Source organism: Callospermophilus lateralis, chromosome 8 (assembly GCF_048772815.1).
Source record: "Callospermophilus lateralis isolate mCalLat2 chromosome 8, mCalLat2.hap1, whole genome shotgun sequence".
Lineage (NCBI taxonomy): Eukaryota > Metazoa > Chordata > Mammalia > Rodentia > Sciuridae > Callospermophilus > Callospermophilus lateralis.
Genome location: NC_135312.1, coordinates 69959749 through 69976016, shown reverse-complemented (window position 1 = coordinate 69976016; position 16268 = coordinate 69959749). Strand labels below are relative to the sequence as shown.

Below are 16268 nucleotides of genomic sequence, written 5' to 3'. Positions count from 1 at the left end.
ACTAGGCATCCCTGCACTTGGAGCTCTTCTGGGGTGAAGCTGCTGGTCATCACTACACATGAGAAAAATCTCACAGGGCAGTCACCCTTGCGGCTCTGGTGACAACTGGGACCAGCTGGGGTTCTGGAAGACCCTGGGCAGCGGGCCAGGCGCAGCATGGCCACACAGCCTTGCGGAGGGGGTGGAGGGAGCTTGGGGCACGGTGGATTCGTCCCACCACCGCGCAGAGAGCTGGTGTCTTGGGATCAGATGGAGGCTGACCCTCCAGAAGCCCAGTCCAGCCGGCTCTTGCCCTGAAGCAGTGGGCAGTAGCCTCGAGAAGTACCACTAAGAAGAAAGTTGCAGAGCAAGGGGAGCCCACGCCAGGACAGGAGGACACACACAGGACGAGGCTTGGCTAGCCGAGCTGGCCGCGGCTGGACAGGGTCATACTTACACTTCTGGGAGCTGTAGTTGGGGTGCCGCTGGTGTTCTGTGGTGGTTGAAGTAGAGGCAGGCTGCTTGTGACACCTTTTTGCTAACTGAAGAGATACCAAGGCAGCTCAGAGTTGGTCACGGGCCGGTTCCGCACAACCCTGAGGGCACTAGCTCTGGAACCTACTGGCTCCTGCGCTGTCACCCTGCGCTCTGGGGCACTGCGGGCCACTGCTGCCTTCAGACACGTGATCAAACCCCAACAGGACCACTGAACACAGCACATGCCACAGGCGGGAGACAAGGAACACGATAAGGGGAAAGCCAACTGCGCTTGACAAGCCCCAGGGTGTCAGGATTTTGAAAGCAAAATCCTCAAAATCACTTGCTCTGCTAAGAGCCTAATCCAATAAGGAGACAGGCAGGCACTGGACGCCATAAGAGGAAGGTAGCACTCGGGTCAATGAAGACAGTGGTGACTCCGCCAGGCACAGGGAGGGACAGAGGGCGCTGGAGAAGCTGGGGTGGGGGGGACAGGGCTGCAGAGTGGCGAGGGCCACTCCTTTCCCACAAATCAAACATGCAGCTGAAAGAGGCGAAAAGTGGAAGAAAGGGGTCTCAAGGAAATAACTGGAGTGGTCAGGAGTTTGGTGGAAAAAACTGAAAATAAGATTAAGGGGTAGGGGATTCCAGGTGCAAGGAAGCCTGAGAAGGAAACGGACCACAGCAGGCCAGGGACTCCGTGATGACCCCACCACCCCAGTCCTGCAGGTTGCCACTGTCCCTTCACCTTTGCAGACTCAGACAGACAAAAGGAGACTTGACCACAGTTACAGAGCAGATGCTCCTGTCCCCAAAAGGGTATGGAAAGGAGGGGGAAGGAAATGGGGGAAAAGTGGGGTCAGTGGATGGTGCCTCCAGCAGCAGCGCAAGGAGGGCGGGTGTTGAGGACTTGGCCTGAAAGGTAGCTCCCAAGTAGTAGACTAAGTGACATTGAAGGAGGAAGTCACAAGAGGACCTCACGCTCACCTTTTGTCTAAAAATCAAATCAAGAAATGAAGGTACAGGAGAGGATGCTAATAAGAATCAGCAGGAGACTGTTGGGGAGAGACCCCTGTTCTAGTTCCTATTCTCCTCTGTCGGCCTGAGCAGCTGCTTTAGGCAATTTTTTTGTGTGTGCTGGGGGTGTCCTAGGGACTGAATCAGGGTGCTTTACCACTGAGCTGCATCCTCAGCCCTTTTTGTATTGAGAGACATGGTCTCACTAAGTTGCTGAGTCTGTCCTTGAACTTGTGATCCTCCTGCCTCATCCTTCCAAGTCACTGGGATTACAAGCATACATCACAGCACAGGCTCAGGTGAAGTCTTAAAAGATGAACAGGAGAGAGGCTGGGATCATGGCTCACCTAGCATGCATGATGCACTGGGTTCAATCCTCAGCACCACATAAAAATTATTGTGTCCACCTACAAATAATATATAATAAATAACAGGGGAGGCCTATGCCACCTACTAAGGGAGCTCATGCCCCTACTTAAACCTCTCCTTCCACACAGACTCCTCAGTCCCCCTCTGGCACAGATACTGGAGACAGCTCAGGTGCACCCTGTATGGTCCACCTCCTACACATCTCCCATGCACTGACCAGCTAGCCAGATGGGTAAGGGGACTGGAGATGAGAGTCTTGCTGCTCTGATACAACCCCTCAGCACACGTGGCTCTGGGAAGAAATGAGCGCACTCAGGTCTGCAATCCCACGGGTCCATATCCCACGGCCCTGTCCACCCAGCCTGCTGCTCAACACGCAGTTGTCACCAGTGCCCTGGCGCCAAGTACTCCTGTCCTTCCATTTTGACGATAACCCTCTGGTTGGTACTCCTCCTCTGCCAAAATACTTTTTTAAAATTTTAATTATTTGGGGGTGCGGGTGTTGGTGGGGCTGGGGATGGAACCCAGGACGTCATGCATGTGGGGAAAGTGCTCCACAGTGGAGTCACATCCCAGCCCTGCTGCCCTTGCCCAGCCTCTTTCCAAGCCCTAAAAAGGGGGACCACTTCTCCTTCAGTGTAGTCCCAATCTTCACAAAAAACACCTGGGGGAAAGCCCCTTTAGACATAAAAGTCCTGTGAGTCACACCACACTCAAGTGTCTGAGCCACATCCCCAGCCCTTTTCTAATTTGAGACCGGGTTTCCCTAAGTTGCTTAGGGCCTTGCTAAGTTTTAAGGCTGACCTTGAATTTGTGACCCTCCTGCCTCAGCCTCCTGAGTTGCTGGGATTACAGGTGTGAATCACTGAACCTCGCAGAGCTACTGTTAAGTCAAATAAAATAAAATATGAAACTCCACTCCTAGTCACAGCTTGAGGGTTCCACAGCCACAGGTGGTTAGTGGCCACCAGTGTGCACAGTGCAGATATAAGACACGGCCTTCAGGGTACAACATTACATTGGCAACGTGGGTGATGGGAGAGGGAGCACGGAGAGAGAGAAGCATATTAAACACCTAGGGAAGGAGGCAGCTGAGCGGAGAATCAGATGTTGAAAGTGGCCAGGAGGGAAAGGCAGAGCACGTCACCCATGTCACACGGAGGGCAGCAAGAAGGACAGGTGGAGTCTGAGATGGAGCAGGGAACGACGTCACCTCTGCAGGGAGGAATGGGGGCTGGTGAAAGGGGTTTGGAGGGAGGATAAGGTGAATGAGGAGCTGTACTTCTGAGGTCAGCGATCAAGATTAAATGAGCCATGGGACAGATATGTGGTCCTGGGGAACTTCCTCTAGCTGTGCCGAGGCTCTGGTGCAGGTGAGGAGTCACTGCCGCGCTGAGAAATCAGGAAGGCTGGGGCACCCGGGGCCTGTGATCCAGACTGTGGCCCAGAGCTGGGCCTGAACACCAGACCACATAGGCCACGTAGGGCACACAGGAGGAAGGAGCGGGGGAGCGGGAGGAGGCATACACCAAGACCAGAGCCACGTCTACGGCCCCTGTGACTGAGCACCACATGCCACGACACAACCACTTCTGTCTTCCAACAGCAGTGCTTTGGTCTGAGTCCCGTGGGTGAAGCTCAGGTCTGGGGTCACCTACGTCCTGGCTTGGCAAACCTGCTCCAAGTGACTCAGGCCTCTGGGTCGGCTTCTCTGGGCCTTGCAGGACATAGTGACTTCTCCCCCAGGCACTGGGCATGACCAGGAGTGCAAGTGACTCCTGTCCTTCAAGAAGCACCAGTGAGCACTCCTCTGCCACCCTCGACACGCCAGAGAAGAGGCTTTACCTGCCTGGCTCAGGTCCCCCACCAGCAACAGCCATAGGCTCCCAAGTGACCTTCTTTTCACTTCCCCAGATACCATGATGCTTCAGGCCCCGCACAGCCCAACACCTGCTTCTGCACTTCCAAACTCATTAGCACACACCCACATACACACCCACACTCACACCCACACACACACTCCCACATTTGGTTCTGTGTCATCTTAGGCCTGCTTTCCTGCTACCACGGCTGAGCGAAGCAAATGGACAGAGACCACGGAGCCTGCAATGCTTCATTTACTCTCTAGCCACCTACAAAAAGGCCCTCCAGCCCTGACCACTCTCTCCTGGCCTCCATGCCACATGCAATCCTTATTCTGGCAGATCCCACACACACAGCGTCACGAGTATTCCCGGGCCACCTCTGTCCAGCACCTCACACCTGCAGAACCTCTGAACGGCACTGGCTGTGGGCAGCAGCACTCTCCAGCCTGGCCCTCCTCAGGCCACCCCCTCGCTCTGACACACCCACAGTCCCCTCACAGACTGCTCAGGCCACAAGGCCACCTACAAAAAGACCTGTTTTAAGCTCATTTTTTTTTAATTTTATGTGGGCAGGTTGGGAGCCATCTTGTCAATTTAAGCTCATTTTTTTTCAACTTTGATTCCAAAAGAAGCTTTTATAATTGCAACTCAAATTACCGTCATGAAAGCCAAACTGCATGCAATGTTCTGGGGCTATCACGCCACTAGACCTGAAGTCGCTTTGGCTCTGTTCTGAAATGAACCGAAATGCCATGGCATCTTAGTGCCATGCTGTGCCATGACTGGAGATTCCATCTGGGGACTACAAGGGAAGCATGAAGGGTGGTGCTTTTTTTTTTTTTTAATATTTTCTAAATAGTTGATGGACCTTTATTTTATTTATACACGGTGCTGAGATTCAAACCCAGGGCCTCACACATGCTAGGCAAGCACTCTACCACTGAGCCACGATCCCAGCCCCAGGGCAGTGCTTTTTTGACAGGCACTTCAATCAAATCCAAGGCCAAGTTCACATCCTCCCTAGACTCACTCCTGCCACTCCACCATCTCCACCAATCAATTCCCATGGGCCCTTCCAGGCCTGGCCTCTGGGGAACCTTCCCCACCTGACCACAGACACTGCTTCCTCTAAGCTCTCGGTGTGCACAAGTGACATTAAGTTTTTGGTCTCCAACTGAAGAGAACCAGCAGGCAAAAAGACCCTGGAGGAAAGGTTATAGGCAAGAACCCTGTATTCAGCAAGACAGTCCTCAAGAAGCAAGGCCTGGGTCTGAACCCACCTAGAGTGGTCAGAACTGGTTTAGGAAAGTGTGGTGCTGAGAAAGAAGGGCGGCCCAAACCCCAGGAAAGAAATCCGCATGTCTCAGGAAAGTCCCCAAACAGCCTGCTAGAGGAAAGGATGGTCCATAAATACCACCCACCTCCACACTGCCTTTACCTCTCTGAAGGCCTAAGGACCTCCAGGAGCTGACATTAGGGGGCTCTGCTTACCCTGGCATTTCCCAGGGCAGCACTCTGTGTCCAAATAGTGTCACGTGGGCCCTGGTAAACAAAAACACAGGTAAATTCTGACCAGTGCAGAGAAGTGTGGGGAAACTGCCTCGCCCAGCCACACCCTCACCCCACAAGCCCGCCCAGCTGAGGCACCCCAAAGATCCCTAACAGCTTGAAAACCACTGCCCTAAACCCTGGGTTCCCTGACAAGATGGCTCCCAACCTGCCCGCATGAAATGAAAGTGCCATTCACCCACCAGTGGGCGAAATACCAGAGCCTTGGTTGGAGCCTAAGAGAATGGAGGAGGGTGTCTCTCTGGAGCCAGAAAGGTTGAGGGTCTAGAAATACAAAGAAAGATGGACTCAGGGCACTGGGGCCAACGGAGACCCCCAGGGAAACCTCAGGAGTCCTGGGAGGGGTCACTGTTCCTCCAGGGCATCTTGGTGCCCTCCACCTGGCATGGTCCGAGGGGACGAGTCGGACAGGTGTGCACACACCTATGCTCTGACTCCCAGACTCCTCCAGCATGGGAGTGGCCCCTCCCTAGCACTCCAGTCTGAGATTGAGAACCTTCCCTGTGGCCTGCACCCACTGGCTGACGGACCCAACACCCACACAGTCTGCTGCACCACAGAAGGACAAATGGATCCGTTCACTTTGGAAGCCTCTTGTGAGGCAGTATCAACCCTGAGACCAGGGTCTCGGCTGATAATCTGATGATGATGTCAAAAGTCCACAATGACTACAAACATAAAAGATGATCCGTGTATTCTCTAAGATCGATGTCACGTGTACAGCCCCATGGGAGATGAGCGGGTGTGACCTTCATGGTCCAATATGGCAGCACCAGCCAGATGTGGCTACTTGCATCCAAGCGAACTAAGGTCAAATTTAAAAATCTGATGCTTGGTCTCATTTGCCATCCTGAGTACTCCACAGCCGCAGGGGCTACTGGCAGCCACAGTAGGTGGGATCCTCCCCATCACAGAGTTCTCCTGGACACGCTGCACTAAACTGGCAGGGTCCTGAGAGCAGCTGCCAGGTCCTACACAGGCCACTCAGCCTTCTAGCCCGTCCACGGGCCTCACTGGTGAGGAAGAGCCTGGGGGCATGCCCTCGACCCCTGTCATGTGACTGTTCCAGACAAACCCAGACAGCATGGGACTTTGGTGGGTGGGACACACAAGGGCAAGGGTCCTTGACACAAAGGGTGGGTGGCACTGGCCAAGGCACAGAGGGGGTCCTCACCGAGCCGCTGTCCTTGCTCTTCTCAGCTGATGGCTCCTTCTCTTTGGAGGTGCTGGTCATGTCTGAGGCAGCTGGCTGGGTGCTGGAGGAGCCCCGCTGTGAGGGCTTGTTCCCAGTCTCTGTGTTCACCTTGGTGCCCGCTTCCTGCTGAGGGGCAGTGGCTGGGGACAAAGGGAAGAGAGGGAAGCCATGGGAAGCCAAGCATAATGATTTCAGGCCCTGAATGGAGCCCACTCTGTGCCCCATGGTGCCAGTGGCCAGGCCCCACCCAGGGTCCAGGTGCAGACCCAGGGAGGCCAGGCACCCAGAGGTCTCCAAGTGGGGTTCTGTGAGAGCGTCTTGACTTTCTAATACTCAGTGATTCAATAAGTCATTCTGAAAGGGAAAGCATGTGCTCAGAGCTAATGACACCTGTCCACAAGAGCCCACCATGACTTAGAGGCTTAGGTCCACCACAGCCCTGGACACTTGTTTTTTTTCTGAGGCAGGTGGGAAAGACCCGTCAGAGAGCACAGAGCTTCTGGAGATGGTGGGAACAGTGGGCGTCAGACTCATATAAACAGTGACTCATATAAACCAGGCTTCACCACACTCAGAGAGCCGCAGGGCAGTGTGACCAAGCTGCACGGCCTGCATGGGGCACCTCACACACTCCAGACACCAGCGGAGTGCCACGCCATGGCAGCAGTAGTCTAAAGACTGCAAGAAGACACCTACCGTGGTCGGTGACAGAAAGTGAGTCGGCAGCTGGTTCTTATGAATGACATCTTGTTGGCACACAGCTAGATTCTGGCTACAAAGATTCAAATATTCACTAGGGTCCTTCCCAGGTCTGCCAGCCCTGGACTGCCGTTTCTCAAGTTTAAATCATTCACATGCCAACTCTGCAAATTTTGCTACTGACATACAACCTTGTGTTTTTTATATAATATTTTCAGTGAATTTTTTTAAATCAAGATTTTTTTGGGGTGGGGGTAGTGCTCTGAGTGGCACCCAGGTTGCTCTACCACAAGCCACACCCCAGCCCAAGACATTCAATTCCAACCCCATAAAGCTAGAGTCCTTTGCCACAAACGCTAGCTCTAAAGATTAACTTTTGAAGCGTTATTGATAAACCCCAACGAGACATTCCTCTCTGCTGCAGGCTCTCAGCCGAAGCCGACTTGCTCCAGCTGGGGAGGGGGTCATGGCTGCTGTTGCGGCATCATCAACACAGGCCGCACACCTACACCTGGGCCTCCACGTAAGAATCCCCGTTATTTAGATCTGTGGGTCTATTCTCACCCCCAAAACAGGTTTGACCAGAGTACTGCTGACATGGGGGCATGCCCACTGTCTTGGGGCTGCCCTGTGCCCCGTGGGTGCCGAGGACCATCGCCACCCTAAGAGAAGATCAAAAGCCCTGCACACTAGTCGGCAGCAAGGCATCCATGATCAGCTCAGTCTGTGTGCCATGCTCATGCTCGCTCTCAAAACTCACACTAATCAGCCAGCTGCCCGCAGCACGGGAGTCCCCGGGAGCCCAGGCCCCAGCCCTGCCACCCGGGGTGTGCGCTACCTGACTGGGTGCAGGACTTCATGTGCTCGGGCCAGTGGGCCTGCTGGCAGGGGTAGTCGCAGTAGCTGGTGTTCCAGCAGCAGTAGAAGATGGCCTCCTGCTGCAGTCTGGCTGGGCACAATTCAGGAGCTTGATTCTGATAACGCCAAGGTTGCGGGTTTCCCCGTACGGGCCACCAAATGCCACAGTCTGGCTGGGCACAATTCAGGAGCCACTTGTCAAAAGAAACTAACTTTATTTTTAGAACCACACATGCCAAACAAAACAGCTCCTCAGGAAAAACCCTCAGAGCCCAACTGCCACCACCGGCTTCCCACAAGCCACTCCCCCAACCACCAGCCTCTCCACCTCCCACAATCCTCCTGCTCTTGAGGACGAATGGCTGGGTCGCATGGGCGGAGCCAAAATAGTCCCCCAATGAGCAGCTCCCTGGCCTGAAAGGTCAAGGAAACAGCCCAATGAGCATCACTGCAGAGGAGCCAATCAGCTAGATGTTGCTGGGGCCGCTGTGAGCCAATCATCATCTGGCAGTCTGAAAGTTTGCTGGGGCCCCTTTGGCTGTGGCTCTCAACAGCCTCCTTCTTGCAGTGGGCACACCACTGCTTCTTCTTGGTCTTGTCCACCACCTGCTGCTTCTCCAGCTCCAGCTGCTTCTTCACCTTGGCAATGAGCCAGTCCCCCTCCCACTCCAGGCTCTGCCGCATCTCAGCCATGGTCAGCTCTGGGGAAGGGGTGGGGGCACAGGCTGCATCACTGACCCCGGCTGGGCACAGTGTGGCTGCACCCCCACACTCAGACAGGCAGGGGTGTAAACCCCAACTTGGAAAGGCCCCCACCAGCTGTGTGTCTCTGGGCCCATAACACAGCCTCTCTGAGCCCAATCATCATCTGTAAACAGGGAATCTGCCATTCGGGCCTACAGAGCCACACGTGACAGTGTCCGTGAGGTCTCCAGTATGGAGACAAGAGGAGACCAATGGTCATTCTCAATCCCACAAGACATCACAGGAATTTCTCAAACAAACCCTTCAAGTAATCATTAGCATATACTTTGTTTCCCTATCAAACACATACATAGCTTCTACTATCTGCAGGTGTGGCACGAAGCATTTAATTAATTTGTGGAACCCTTCTAATAATTCTGAGGGGTAAGGACTTGGACCATTCCACTCCTCTCTCAGAGGAGGAAACCGGGTAGAGCAGGGCCTGAGACTCAGGGGTGTGTCTTGTGGCCCTAGATCCAAGGCATCAGAGGAACTCTGGGACTGATCACTGTGCTAAGGACAAGTGTCAAGTCACCCAGTAATGAGAGTTCTTTAGGTTTACATCAGGCAGTCAAGACCAGTTACTTCAGAAAATAAGTCCACTTGCAAATCATGGTGGCAGATCTGAGCCTCCCAGCCACCCAACTGTCACAGGGATTCAGGATAGAGAGTAATGCAGACTCTTAAAGGAGATTCAAAAAAGCACAGTTGCAAACCCTGCCCCACACCCCTGTGAAATGAGGGAAATATGCAAACCCAGGAAAACCTGGAGGAAACTGTGTAGCCCCACTGGAGCTCCACCTTCACCCCAGCTCAGATGCAGCCCCTCTGTAAATATTAGCCCCAGCCCAGCCCACTCTTGGACAGCCTGTGCTTGCCAGTCCTGAATCACCCTGTCTCTGCCACTGTCTGGCTTCTGCTGAAAGTGTTTTCAGCCATATACCACGTGGTCCCTGTCTCCTCTGGGAACCCTGCAGACCCTTCTCAGGAGACATCTCTTCAGATTTAATCATTTTTCTATGCACTGGCTAATGCAATTCCTAAAGAAACTCTATGTGGAGGGTTAGTATTATGTATCCAGATTTCAAGTGAAGAGACTGAGGCACCAGCGAGTTACGGAGGAGTTGGAAGGTGAATCACTGTAAGTCAATGATCGTCGCCGGTAGCCTCAAAGGAAAGCAGGGTACCCACCAGTGACCTCTCCGGGTGAGCCTCCCCATGGTTCTGTGTGCCCAAGCACACACAAATGGTGTCCCACTGGCCCAGCATTGATTCTGTCCACTTCTGGGCCCAACTTCAGAGGTGCAAGGTTCCCCCCAGCCCTGCCTGGGGCAGGCCCAGCAGCCAGGACCTACCTAGGTTGTGCTTCATCTTGGACAGCTCCTGCTGGTGCAGCCACCACAGCTTCTTCTTCTTTTTTTTTGAGAGAGGAGAGAGAGAGAGAGAGAGAGAGAGAGAGAGAATTTTTGATATTTATTTTTCAGTTTTTGGTGGACACAACATCTTTGTTTGTATGTGGTGCTGAGAATCGAACTCGGGCCACACACATGCCAGGCCAGCGCGCTACTGCTTGAGCCACATCCCCAGCCCCCACTGCAGCTTCTTGATCTTGATCCTCAGCCTGCGGATCTGGAATGAGAAAAGCAGTTCCGACGAGGCCCTGAGCAGGTGCAGTGGCTCCCCAACAGGCCCCAAGAGCTCAGCCTCTCCTGACCAGAAGGGTCACAGGTGCCACGGGGCTGACTCAGGCAGCCAGGCTGGGTTCTGACCTTCCCCCAGCACCTGTCCGGGGATGGGAGCCCCAGGTTGACCCAAATTCATGAGAAATGCTGGCTCTGAAGACCAGTGGAGAGTACCACCTACCATGGAAAGACCCGGCACTAGAAAAAGCCACTTAGAGAGAAGTCCCCCAAACAATACATCAAAAGTCTGGACAGAGGCAGCCCTAGTGGCACAGCCTGTGATCCCAGAGGCTCAGAAAGCTGAGGCAGGAGGATGGCAAGTTCAAGGCCAGCCTTTACAACTAAGCAAGACCCTGTCTCAAAATAAAAATAAAGGGCTGGGGTGAAGCTCAGTGTCAGAGCACCACTGGGTTCAATCCCCAGCACCCCAAAAATAATTTTAAAAAAAGTTTGCATTTTTGTCTAAGAAAATTAAAAAGCTGTGACTTTTCACCTAATAAAACATCCAGGTGGAATCCATGATCATTCATCTGAAATTCCAAAGCCCAATGTCTTTGAAATGAAAGGGTATCTTCGGGGGAGGAGGATAACCCCAATTTGGACCATATTGATTTAAAGGGAAAATTAAGCTTGGACTGAATTGATCTGAGGGTTTTAATTATCAAGCGGCTTGGTCACACATGACAATGACAATGTGGAGTCACTTTGGTTGTCACAACTGAGGATTACTACTGGCATCTAGTAGGTAGAGGCCAGTGGTGCTGCTAAGAATAGTCCCCAGCACAAACATCACAGGGGCTGAGGTTGAAAACTTCTGATTTACCCTCTGAGGGTGAAGAACCTCATTTCAGTGCCAAAATTTCATGTCTGGTGGGCAGGGGAGGGGGCTGGATATCACCCTCCAAAATGAGAAAACAAGTGCGGCCCACATCTGACCAGGGCTTCAGGTGAGACAGTACTAACCCGCTCACCTTCAATCATAGGTGGGTTCTTAAAATGAATTCTTAAATCCATTCCTCCTGACCCTTTATATTCACACAGTTTTTCTTCAGAAACTGCCAGGTCTGAGCAAAGCAAAGAACCCTGTCAGAGGCTGTGCATGGGACTCCCCACCTCTGTCCTCACCTCTCAGAACTCCAGAAACCCTGCCACCTACACTTCACCTGGTGACCTGCGAGCACCTGGCCCACACTGTCCCAGCCACACAGTCAGCAGCACATTCTCCAGGTCTATCAGCCAGAGAGGGAATTCTGCAAACTACACTAGATAGTCACTTTCCCAAGGGACAGTTTATGATTCACTAGAAGTCTGAGGCTTCTCTGGGCCACCTGAGAATTTCTGTGTGCAAATGCTTAGATCACGACTGCAGAGAGGCCCAGGCCTATGGAAAGACTGATTCGACATGAAGCGGAAGGACAGGTCTCCCATCTCACCCACGGAATAACTGTGGCTCAGACGGAGTTATTTATCACACCAGGCCAAGTGGCAGAGCTGATGGCTGAGTATCAGGGAGGAAGTAACCCGCCCACCCCTCAGACAGCAGGGGCAGCAGCGATGGAGGCAGGCCCAGGGGACCCGGGCAGCTCATGCACCACGCCACCCTTATAGCAGCCTCTAAGGTCCAGAGGAAGCAACGAATCCTGTCACCTCTGACCTCAGCGATTGTGCTTCCAGTAGTGTTCTTGGAAAGATTATTGCATATTTCTGTCATCGTTCCTTATATGGCATCCATCATCTGAAAGATAAACACAAACAAACCAGTCACCATCGGCGGCTTCTCCAGGCAACAGAACTAACATCAACATGGAGAAGGCAGCAGTGACCATGTCCCTCCCAAGACACTGGTCCCCCTGCCCTGAAGACTAGTTCACAACTCTCATGCTAGTTTCTACACCCACAGACTGAACCAGAAAGGCCCAACCAGTCCACAGATGTGTCCTGTCTAACACGGTAGTCTTGAGGGAGATGATCTTGTTACTGTTGTTGAATCTTCTCTCTCTTTCTCTCTCTCTCTCTCTCTCTCTCTCTCTCTCTCTCTCTCTCTCAGGGCTGGGAATAAAATCCAGGGGCTCATGCATAGTAGGCAAGTGCTCTACCACTGACTTACACCCCAGCCCTAATTAATTCTCCTTTAAAAACACGTTTACTAGGGAAGCTGAGGCAGAAGAATCACAGGTTAAAGGCCAGTGAGTGAGACCCTGTCTCAAAGTGTCTCAGTAGTAAAGTGCCTCTGTATTCAATTCAATCCTTAGAGAGAGAGGGAGAGAGAGAGAGAGAGAGAGAGGAGAGACAGAGAGAGACAGAGAGAAAGAGAGAGAGAGAGAGAGAGAGAGAGAAAGAGAATTCACAATATACAATGTAAACTGTGTATTGCAATTTTATTAAAATGTAAATTTATTTATTTTTAACTTTTTTAAGTTGTTGCTAGACCTTTATTTGGTTTATTTATTTGCAGTACTGAGAATCAAACTCAGTGCCTCACACATGCCAGGCCAATGCGTTACCTCTGAGCCACATCCCCAGCCCCTAATACAGTAGTTTTTAGGGACTGAGTGGCCAGGGTCATAGCTCAGTGACAGGATAGGTCCACAGTATGTTTAACAGGCACAAATACCTAGGTTCAGTCCCCAGTGCATGCTCAAACATGCTCACAAAACACCATTGGCTTTTAAAATATTTGAAGTGACTCATTCATCACTATAAATTAATTCCAGAACATTTTCATTATGCCCCAAAGAGCGCTCGCTCCCTATTAGTCTCCACCCCTCCAAAGTCCCCATCCTGCACCTCCCAGGTCTCTGACAACCCTGGCCCTTTTCTGGTACTAGAGACTGAACTCAGTCAGGGGCTCTTTCCCTCTGAGCTCACCCCCAGTCCACTTTATTTTTTATATTGAGGCAGGGTCTCGCTAAGTAGTACCTGCTGGCCTCAAACCTGTGCTCCTCCCACCTTGGCCTCACACTGCCAGTATCACAGGTGTGCCTACTCAACCTGCTCTCTACCCCTACAGGTTTGCTTATTCCAATCATTTCCTGTAAATGAACTTGTGCAACACACAGGCCCTGGTGCTGGCTCAAGGCCTGCCCACCTGCAACATCTCATTCCTTTGCAGCCTGCCAGGTGGACTTGGCTATTTGCCATTTTAATGCCCTCTTCCCAGTCACTGCCTGCCTACTTCATTTCCGTCTTCTTTCCCTTTAACGAGTCTCTCAAGGCATCAGTGAGCCTGTGAAACCAGCCAGGGCAGTGTAGCAGCCACCCAGACATCATGACCAAATGTGTTTGTGGGAAGAACTTCTCTCCTCCTTCCCCCACCACAGGGGCCAGCAGGGGTCAGGAGAGAGGTCTTCAGGCCTGCTCTGACCATGGCCAGTCTCTCCTGGGCTTTCCTAAGCTCCAGCTCAGAGGGAAGGTGGGACAAAGGACACCCTGCATCTAATGCCTCTGTCAGGCCATAGTTTCTCACCTTCCCCAAGCTGCGATTCCCCATGGAATAAAGCCAGGTGCCAACAGAGCACCCAGGGGGGTGTGCAAAAGGGACTGGGAAAACCAGGCCAAAGCCACCCCGGGCCTGCCGACCAGTGGGGAGTTGACCATAAAGGAATACCTGTTCACATTCTGTTTTGCACAAAAACAAATTCGTGTGAGCACACTATTGCATTACAGCTGGCGTGCCCCAAGAGAGGAACCCCAATTCACCCCAAAATGGGAGTCAAATGAGTGAAATATCTGTTGCGAGTCCTGTCCTCCACAGGCTGCTGCCAGGGTACGCACTTTTTGCTGTGCATGATTCCCAGGGGATCCTTCTTCTGGAACCCCAGACTCTGCTGCCAGGCACATCCACAGAAAGCAGTGGACCAAACAGCCTCACAAGAAAACATGGGACAGTGGGGGAAACTCAATACACCACAAAAGCAATGCTTAATTTCCATTTTAAAGATGGATTTGTAGAGTGACATCTATGCCTACTTCCAAATACAGCCAAGACCTCGGAATTAATAAGGAACGCATTTCTGCCAAAACACAGAAACCCGAGTCTCCAACGTCAGGTCACCTGAGAGACAGAAAAGTTCATCAGGAACACCCCACCCCCCTATCCCCCAAAGTGACCTGTTCGTTCTTTTAAATGGTGAAGAAAACTTCCCTGGAAACAGGTCCTGCCTCAGAGGAAAGGGGACTGCAGGGGGCAGTGGAAGGCACACAGCCACAGGAACCGGGAAACTGGGCTTAGTGTCAGTGACAAGCCTGACCACCCGGCTGGCCTCAGTTTACCTATTTGTAAAGAAACAGTTGGGACCAGATAAAAGGAGAGGGACAGCGGGGACAAATGTACAGTGAAAAGACAATACCAGATACCACCTTACATCGATAATGAAAACACGTCCCCATCAGCCCTCTTCCAACCCACAGAGCTGTCAGCAAGAAAGTCTCCCCGGGGGTGGGGGCCGGGACACCCGTTCAGTCTCCCTCCAGGTCTAAGCCTTGACACAAACAGTATCTGGTGATATTAAGTTTCATTTATTTAGGTTTTTAAACTGAATGGATTTGAACTACAGGAATTAAGTTTAAATAAAACTGTTAACTCAAAACTGGATCAGGTGATGAATAGGCCAGAAAACCATCATGAGTGGCAAGTCACTGACCCAGGTATCCTCCCTGTTCGGAACCTCGGGGACCCTGAACTCCTGGGTCAGCTGTTCTTTGCTCCAGCACTCAAGGAAATCCTGTCCTTCATGAGCAGCCTGAATTCCAAAGGGGACTCCAGCACCTTTTGGATTTTATGGGCTGGTTTTAGAATCTAAGCCTTCCTGGCGTGAGATTGAGTCAGCCCTACAATACCCTCTGAGAATGGACTTCAGAGCCAGTGCAGGTCTGGGCTGGGAGCAACAGGGTCCTCTGCCCGGGCCCCCCGCAGCAGCCCACCAGGCACCCGCCACTCACTTTGCTGGGGTACTTGGCGATGTCGGTGGTGACGTCAGCCAAGGTGGTGGCAATGGGCAGGTCAGCGCTGACTGACGACGCGAGGGTGCTTGTGCAGCCCGAGCTGCTGATCAGGGGGGATGGCTGTGTGCTGGTCACCAGGATGATGGTGGATGTGGACGGGCTCTGCATGACCTCCTTCTGCTGGGCAGCTAGGAGAACAAAGGGTCCTGGTCACCCCAGAAACATAGGAAGGGATGTCCCAGCACAACGCTGTGCTGACAAGTGCAGCACAGCCCTTGACACACTCTGTGGGATTTTTTACTCTAAAGTGACCAAAGGAGCCAGGCTAGGTCCCAATCCCAGTAGAAAAACTTGAGGAAACATGAACCATCTCTGAGAGCTCAAGGTTGTGAGGCAGCCTTGTTATCCCGAGTGCCTGGGGCAGACTCCAGGCTGCCCAAGGAACCCCAGCTGGTTCCGACCTCCAACAGGGCAACGGAAGAAGGGGCTCTGTCTTCCAGCCCCACGGGAGGGGAGGCACCTCACCACCCTGGATGGCCCAGCCCTTCTGCCCCCATATTGTCCAACTTTCCTGACTCTCCTGAGCCCCCACTTCACCCTCCCTGCTCCCTCAACCTACCTACAGGCTGAAAACCTTCACACAGGTCAAAGCAGAGGTCAGTTCACCTGGACTCCCTGTCTAGCACACCAGTGTATGACTGATTACACCTTAATTAGTGGTGTGGGAGTGCCCAGCTGATTCAGGTGTGTCTTATCACCTTAACTAGTGCTACAAACATGCCATCGGTCCTTGTCACTTTATTTTCATAGAGACAATTGGAAAGCTGAGGACCATAATGTCCAAATGTCTTTCTGGCAGCACGAAGCCTC

At 52.5% G+C, this 16268-nt stretch overlaps 1 pseudogene; it reads right to left on the bottom strand.

The window, feature by feature from the left end:
- Positions 1-245: 245 nt before the first annotated feature.
- The window catches only part of LOC143405710 (MYND-type zinc finger-containing chromatin reader ZMYND8-like), a 41595-nt pseudogene continuing 25572 nt past the window's right edge, over positions 246-16268 (bottom strand).